The sequence below is a fragment of the Capsicum annuum genome, chromosome 2, assembly GCF_002878395.1.
Source record: "Capsicum annuum cultivar UCD-10X-F1 chromosome 2, UCD10Xv1.1, whole genome shotgun sequence".
NCBI classification, from domain to species: domain Eukaryota; kingdom Viridiplantae; phylum Streptophyta; class Magnoliopsida; order Solanales; family Solanaceae; genus Capsicum; species Capsicum annuum.
Genome location: NC_061112.1, coordinates 56,760,245 through 56,768,568, shown reverse-complemented (window position 1 = coordinate 56,768,568; position 8,324 = coordinate 56,760,245). Strand labels below are relative to the sequence as shown.

At 27.7% G+C, this 8,324-nt stretch overlaps 1 protein-coding gene across 1 annotated transcript in view; it reads left to right on the top strand.

Moving 5' to 3' along the window:
* Positions 1 to 8,122: 8,122 nt before the first annotated feature.
* Positions 8,123 to 8,324, top strand: part of LOC107858532 (DNA (cytosine-5)-methyltransferase DRM2) — a 44,892-nt gene continuing 44,690 nt past the window's right edge. Inside the window, exon 1 of the mRNA XM_047406289.1 lies at positions 8,123 to 8,203. The gene's annotated coding sequence lies outside the window, so the exon portion shown is untranslated. The remainder of the gene's footprint in view (positions 8,204 to 8,324) is intronic.

Sequence of the window (8,324 nt, the reverse complement as noted above, 5' to 3'; positions counted from 1 at the left end):
CTTGGGGTGGTGGTGGTGGTGGTGGATGGGTGGGCTAGAAAAGACAGATTTGGTAGGGGTGGGGTAATCATAATTCTTTTTAGAAAAAAAAAATTGTTAAATTTTTTTTACTTGGTAGTGCTTTTCGTTTCAATTTATTTTACATTATCCCTCTGAAAGAAAAAAAAAAAAAAAAAAAGCTTACCACATTTGATACTAGATCAAATTAATAAATGATATCACGTTCTTTATATGAGTTGATTTTTTAAAATTAGACGACTAGTTATTATTCAAGTTAAATCAATTTTATAAATTGTATGACTAGTTAAATCTTTATTTTAGATTCAATTTAGTTATTATTCACCCTGTTGGGAAAGTCAAGGCTACTAACAAAATGCTCGACAGGGTAGCAGCGAAAAATACCCAATTAAACTTTCTCTTTTAATTTGAACCAAGAGGAGACAATCAAATCAAATTAATATGGCATCAAATAACCAATCACACAAATACAATAAGATAAGAATAAGCCAAGAACAAGAGACACCAAATTTACGTGGAAAATCCTTCGGTGTGAAGAGTGAAAAATCACAGGACCAAAACCTCCACTATAATCACCAAGAGTTACAATATTATTCTCCAAAATGGCCACAAAACAAGTGCCAAACAATGAGCAACAATAAATAAGCCACAGGACCAAACACTAGAGAAATAAAAGAGCGAAAACACCAAAATGCAGCTACTGTTCGGGAATGAAGAACAGGAGCTACAGGCCACCAAATCCAACTCCGTTAGTTTTTAATCAAAGATTGAGATGAGAGGAACAAGCAGTCCAAAAATCAGCTCAATCGGACAATAAATGAAGCGGGAATCGCAATTTGAAGTCGATAGCTGTGGCTAGAATTTTTGGGCAAAAATTAGCTTTGTTTGTCTCTCTTTGGCTGCTGTAACACCTAAAAAGATCTATATATATAGGGTGAACCTAAAAAATAGACCCAAATTAGGGTGACTTTCAAATTTTAGCCTCAAATAAAAAAGATTCCTTAAAATAGTCTTTACCTATTAACTAGTATTTTTTAGGACAAAATTGTCCCTGATCAATGGAGTAAATTATATGAATGATCCTCATAATGGATAACAATTCCATATTTATATCTTTCAACTTTTATTTTTTCTCTTTTCAATTCCATCTTTTTTTTTTTGTTCTTTTTAGTTTTTCTCAACCCTTACTTTTTTTTCTTTACACCTTTCAACATCTAATTTTATAAAAAAAAAAAACTTTTTTTTCTTTGATTTTTTTTGTTTTAAAATTTTTCTCTACCTTTATTTTTATTTAATCTTTGTTGTTTTTATGAACCTTTATTTTTTTCTATTCTCTCTCAACTTCTACATTTTCTTTGATTTTTATTTTTTTGATATTTTTCTTCATTTTCTTCTTTTTTCATAATTTTTATTATTTTTGTTCTTTTCTTTGATTTCTTCCATTCAAGTTACATCTCCTGAGTAAGAGTTGACACTATCACATTATAAAGGTAAGATTTACGACTTTCGAATAATAAGCTACGTTTCATGGGCAATACTTGACACTACTACATTGTAGAAGTAAAACTTATGATTTTCAAACAACAGGTTATGTTTCATGGAAAAGAGTTGACACTGCCACATTGTATTTTGATTTATGAGATGTTCTACAACTATTGTCTTAGAGGTAAGACTTACCTTAAGTACTTTCAAGCAACAAATTATGTCCTACGGGCAAGAGTTGACTCTACCACATTATATTTTCATTTATGAGATATTTTACAACCATTGCTTTAGAGGCAAAACTTAGCTCAAGGACTTTCAAACAACAAATTATGCCCCACGGACAAGAGTTGACTCTACCACGTTATATTTTTATTTATGAGATGTTCTACAACTATTGCCTTAGAGACAAGACTTAGCTCAAAGACTTTCAAACAACAAATTATGGCCCACCGGCAAGAATTGACTTTACCACATTATGTTTTCATTTATGATATGTTCTACAACTATTGTCTTAGGAGCAAGACTTGAATCAAGGACTTTCAAACTACAAATTATGCCCCACGGGCAAGAGTTAACTCTACCGCGTTATATTTTCATTTATGAGATGTTCTACAACTATTGCCTTAGAGGCAAGAATTAACTCAAGGACTTTAAAACTACAAATTATGCCCCATGGGCAAGAGTTAAATCTATCACGTTATATTTTTATTTATGAGATGTTCTACAACTATTGCCTTAGAGGCAAGACTTGACTCAAGGGCTTTCAAACTACAAATTATGCCCCATGGGCAAGAGTTGACTTTACCTTGTTATGTTGTCATTTATGAGATGTTCTACAACTATTGTCTTAGAGGCACGACTTAATTAGTTCAAGGACTTTCAAACTACAAATTATGCTCCACGGGCAAAAGTTGACTCTACCACGTTATGTTTTCATTTATGAGATATTCTCCAACTATTGTCTTAGAGGCAAGACTTAGCTCAAGGACTTTCAAACTACAAATTATGTCCCACAGGCAAGAGTTGACGCTACCACATTATGTCTTTATTTATGAGGTGTTCTACAACTCTTGCCTTAGAGGCAAGACTTAGTTCAAGGACTTTCAAATAATAAATTAGGCCCAACGGACAAGAGTTGACACTACTACGTTGTGTCTTCATTTATGAAATATTCTACAACTTTTGCTTTAGAGGCAAGACTTTGCTCAATGACTTTCAAATAATAAATTATGTCCCACAGGCAAGAGTTGACGCTACCACATTATGCCTTTATTTATGAGATATTCTACAACTTTAGCCTTAAAGACACGACTTATCTCAAAAAATTTCAAAGAACTTCGTAACAACAATTCATGCCCTTAAATTTGCTTTGATGTCAAAAAAAGAAAATCCCTTTATGGATTATCCAATTTTTTATTTATTAGCAAAATATAATAGAAGTTGAGAAAACAGAAAAAAATGATCAAACAAAATAAAGAGTAAAAAAAAGATTGAGAGAAAAAAGAAAGAAAAAACATAAAGATCAAGAAAAAAATGAAGAATTAAAAAAATTGATAAAAATAAAAATGAGGAAAAATAAAAATAAAGTTTGAAAAAAATGAGGAAAAAAAAATAGAATTGAAAAAGGAAAAAAACGATCAAACAAAATAGAGAAATAAAAAAAATAGTGAGAAAAAAAAAGGCAAGAAGAAAATAAATATTAGTAAAAAAACGAAGAATTAAAAAAATTGAGAAAATAAAAAATGAGAGGAAAAAATAAAAATAAAGTTTTAGAAAAATAAGGAAAAAAAGAGAATTAATAAAAACAAAAAATAAAAGAAAAATAAAGGTTAAAGACAAATGAATTAAAAAAAAATAAAAAAAAAAGAAATAGATAATGCTTGGGAAAAAAAGTAAAAAAATAAAGTTTGAGACAAATGAATTAAAACATGAAAATAAAATTAAAGGAAAAAAATAAAAAATGAAAATAATAAAAGAAAAGAAAAAAATAAAAAAAGTGAAAATAATAAAAAATAGAATAATAACTTAAATGAAAAAATAAAAAGTGAAAATAATAAAAAATAAAATTTGAGAGACAAATAAGTATGGAAAGTTTTAAAAATATATTTGAGGTGTAGAAGAGTAAAATGATACTTGTATTATACTTAAAAAATAAGGAAGATTATTCTTTAAAGACATTTCTTATTGGGATCAAATATCTAAAGTCACCCATATTTGGGTCTATGACATGCAATTTCCTAATATATATGCCCCAAAGTAATGGGCCTATGGGCAACACACCCAACTAAACTAATTAGATTGAATATTATTTGGAAACCTAATTCGTATGAGAGAGGACAAACCCCTAAATGTGTATAGAATTTGTAAATTCCTCCCAATAGTTTTCATCATTAAATAAGTTTAAGATTGACAAAAATAGTGGATAAAAATGAAGAAGAAAGTATAAAATTAATAGGGGTAAGTTAATACATTGCTTGTGGGTCAACTTGGACGCTACATCAATCGAAAAATACATTCCACTCGCCTTCAGGCAAGTGTAATACACACACTAGTTGTGCAAAAGGGGCCAAAATGACATAGTTAGACGTTAGTTGAGGTATTTAAAATGAACAACATCAACTTTAGATGTCAAAGTGAAACATCCCGCCAAATTGAGGTGTTGGTCGATGGATTTGGTTTTCCAAAAACTAAGACTAAACATATCTTTAATTCTAAGTTCAAAAATTTAATTAAACTAATTATGACATATTCTCTTTGTTTATTTGTTTTGTTTTTTAACTCCATGCTTTACATAAATTGAGATGAGAGCGTAATAAATCTTTCAATATAAGGTTGTTGGTCGAAAAAATAAATAAATAGGAAACCAATTGTGTATGCCAGTGACAGTGGATTATTCGAAATGACGCGTACACTTGATATTTTGTTCGTCCAGGCGAAGTTCGCTCACTATTTTGTTGTTGAAGGATCTTTTTCCTAAGAGTCCATTTGGATAGGATTAAAAAATAACTTTTTAGCTTAAGTGATTAAGGGCCCGTTTGGGATTGTTGTTACAAAACTGCTTATTTGAGAAATACTTTTATTAAATGGCTTTTCAAAAAAGTGCTTTAAAAAAAAGCAATTTGTGTTTGGTAAATTCATTCGAAAAGTGCTTTTGATAATTAAATTATGTTTGGATAATCTTTCTCAAGAAATGTTTTTTGAGACAAATGACCAAAAAGGACATATATCAATAGCCTTTATTACTAAAATCAATTTATAGAGAAAAAATATTTTAAATATCTATGTTAATATTTTTAATTAATTTTTTTTATTTAATTAAAAAGCACGTACTCTAAAATAATTTACATATTCTTTAGTCATCATCATCAATGATATTTTAAAATTTATTTTAAAAAAATGAGTGAAAATAAAATAACAATATATAAATCTTAAAGAATTATGACGTAAATATGAAATATAAAAATTTTAAAAATCAAACGTTAATCAAACTTTTAAGATATGTTAATTAATTGATAAGGTATATATATGTGTGTGTGTGTGATAGAGATATATTTGTCATAAAAAAATAATTTTCTGCTTCTCTTTCAACTTTTTTTGAGAAGCAGAAATTTTCTGCTTCTTCCAACTTATTTTGAGAAAAAATATTTTTTTAAAAAAGAAGGGTGTTTGGTAAACTTGCAAAAGTGCTTTTAAAATAAGCAGAAGTAGTTTTTCTGCTTCTCAAAATAAGTAGAAGCAGAAAATTATTTTTTTATGACAAAAATATCAATATCACACACACACACACACACACACATATATATATATATATACCTTATTAATTAATTAACATATCTTACAAGTTTGATTAACATTTAATTTTTAAGAATTTATATTTCATATTTACATTATAATTCTTTATGATTTATATATTATTATTTTATTTTCACTTATTTTCTTTAAATAAATTTGAAAATATCATTGATGATGATGACTAAAGAATATATAAATTACTTTACTATTATTAATGATAGCAATTGATAGATGAATCACGTTACAAGATTGTATTTTGACATCACATATAATTTTTTTCTCGAATATTAAATTTTAAATAAATAATTAATAAAAAGTGGCATATTTGTTAAAATATAGTGTGTGTGTGTATATATATATATATATATGAATATGATGACTGCTTATTCGTAATAAAATTTTGACACCGTAAAAGTATATTAAAAATATAATATTATAATAGATATTTAAAATAATTTTCTTCATAAATTGAGTTTAGTAATAAAAGTCTATTGATAGATGTCCTTTTTGGTCATTTGTCTCAAAAAAATACTTCTTGAAAAAGATTATCCAAACACAATTTGATTATCAAAAACACTTTTTAAATGAATTTACCAAACACAAGCTGCCTTTTTTAAAAGCATTTTTCTGAAAAACCATTTTATAAAAGTACTTCTCAAATAAGCAGTTCTGTAACAACAATTCCAAACGGGCTTTATAAGAACTTAAAATAAGTGATTATAAATTAGGCAGATAAGGGTTTGATAGAAGTGCTGAAACTGAAAAAAAATTGTTGATGTATTTGGTAAAAGTGCTGAAACTGAAAAAAAATTGTTGATGTATTTGGTAAACAAGTGATGTTAGCATTTTTTTGTTATTAAAATAACTTAAATGTTCTTAAAATTGTTAATACCATAAAAAAGGTGAATTATTTATAATTTTTAATTTTAAAATAAAATTTTTGAACAAACTTCCAATGAAATAATGGATTTGATGAAAACAAAAAAGAAAGATGAAGAAGAAATTGGAGGGAAGAGATGAAGCGTAGCGGAAAAGAGAAAAAATAAATAGTATATATTTAAGGGCTACAAGTCTAAAATATTGTTGGAATTGGAGGAAAATATAAGGGATAAAAAAATAAATATTTTGATCAAACCTAAAAAACAAAAAGCTGTGTACCCACTTCTCAATTTTTTATTCTTTTTAGCACTTTTTTAACCACTTTTTAATCTTATCAAATACTTTAAAAAAAATAAAAATAAATAAAGAGAAAGGGATCAAAAATACCCCTCTACTTTAATTATTAGCTAGATTTACCCTTAGTCATATTTTAGGGCTAAATATACCCCTATCACTAGTAAACTTAATAAAAATACCCTTATACTTAACAGTTTTTCACACGACTTAACATTTGGGTGAGATGGACGCCATGTGGCATGCCACCTCATTATCTGATTTTTATTTCCTTAATATACTTTTTTTATTTTCAATTTTAATTTTTTTCTCTTTTTTTATTTTCTTTTTATCTATTTACAAAGCTTCAAAGACAAAAATAATTTTTCTTTCTTCCTCTTTATCTTTCCAGTTTCTCTTCTCAAATTAGATAACCATTTCTCCACCATGTAATACCATCACCTTGAAATCCACCACTGTTGAGTTTGCAACTCTTACAACTACAAATAATAATTCGAAAAGTCTTATAATTCAAAGTGGGTGTCCAGAGATCTTTTTGATAACGCTTGTAAGAAGCTTATACTACTAAATTTTGAGCTTGATTTGAAGAGTTGCTAGTTGACATTTTGAGTTAGGCATAAAACAAGATGAGCTGAAAGACAGTGTATATCTAATTATCTATGTATCTCATTTATATCATGTATATTTATCGTATTCATGAAAAAAATTAAGATATACACTGACATACACACATATATTGTCACAATAATATTTTCTAGACTGATTTTCATCTAAATTTTTACTCCAAATCACCTTGAAATTTGAGGAGAGAAAGACAAAGCAGAAGAAAGAATTTTTTATTTTTGTTTTTGGGATATTGTAAATAGATAAAGAAAAAAGAAAAAAAGGAAAAAAAATATTAAGGAAATAAAAATCAGATGATGAGGTGGATGCCACACCCAAATGTTAAGCCATGTGGAAGAGTGTTAACTATAGGGTTATTTTTGTTAAATTTACTAACAATAAGGGTATATTTAGCCCTAGAGACCCAAATGTTAAGTCATGTGGAAGAGTGTTAACTATAGGGATATTTTTGTTAAATTTACTAACAATAAGGGTATATTTAGCCTTAGAGTATGATTAAGGGTAAATCTAGCTAATAAATTAAAGTTGAGGGATATTTTTAATCCTTTTTCCAAAATTAAAAGTTGATTTGACATTTAATTGGAACTTTGGATTAAAAAGGACAAATAAATTGTCTAATTAAGTAGGAGTCCTCCAAGTTTTTTAAATTAGGTGGAAAAGACAATTTTTTTTTTAGTTTTTTTTTTGAAGTTTTTCCGTTCGAATAACTTATTCCAATTGTAGAATAACTTTGGTAATTGTTCGACAACTTTGTGAAATTATTCAACAACTAACAAAATTGTTTAACAATTGTAAAAGTTGTTCAATAACTAGGCACAGTTATCCTACAACTGCACCTAATTATTGAATAACTAGGCATAGTTGTCTGACAACTGAGAGAAGTTGTTCAATAATTACACGAAATTATTCAAACAATTAATATAATTGTTCCATAACTGTGGACTAAATTTTTTTTAAGGACAAATTTGTGGGACCACTTGTCCCCTTTTTTAAATTGGAAACTTGCCAGGCCTTGTGGCTTATTTTTCTCATTTTAATCTGTCCAAACGGGCTCTAAATCTTTCTGCGAGTCCTCTTATTCCTTCACTCGTCGCTCCTCTCTCAAATCTACGTAGGATTCTTTTCTCCTTTTTGTAATCAATTTTTTTTTTTGGTTGTTGAATTTGCTGAAACCCTGTTTTTTCTATGTCATTTCTGACTTTTTTTTGTCTTATTTTTTTTTTTTGTGTGTG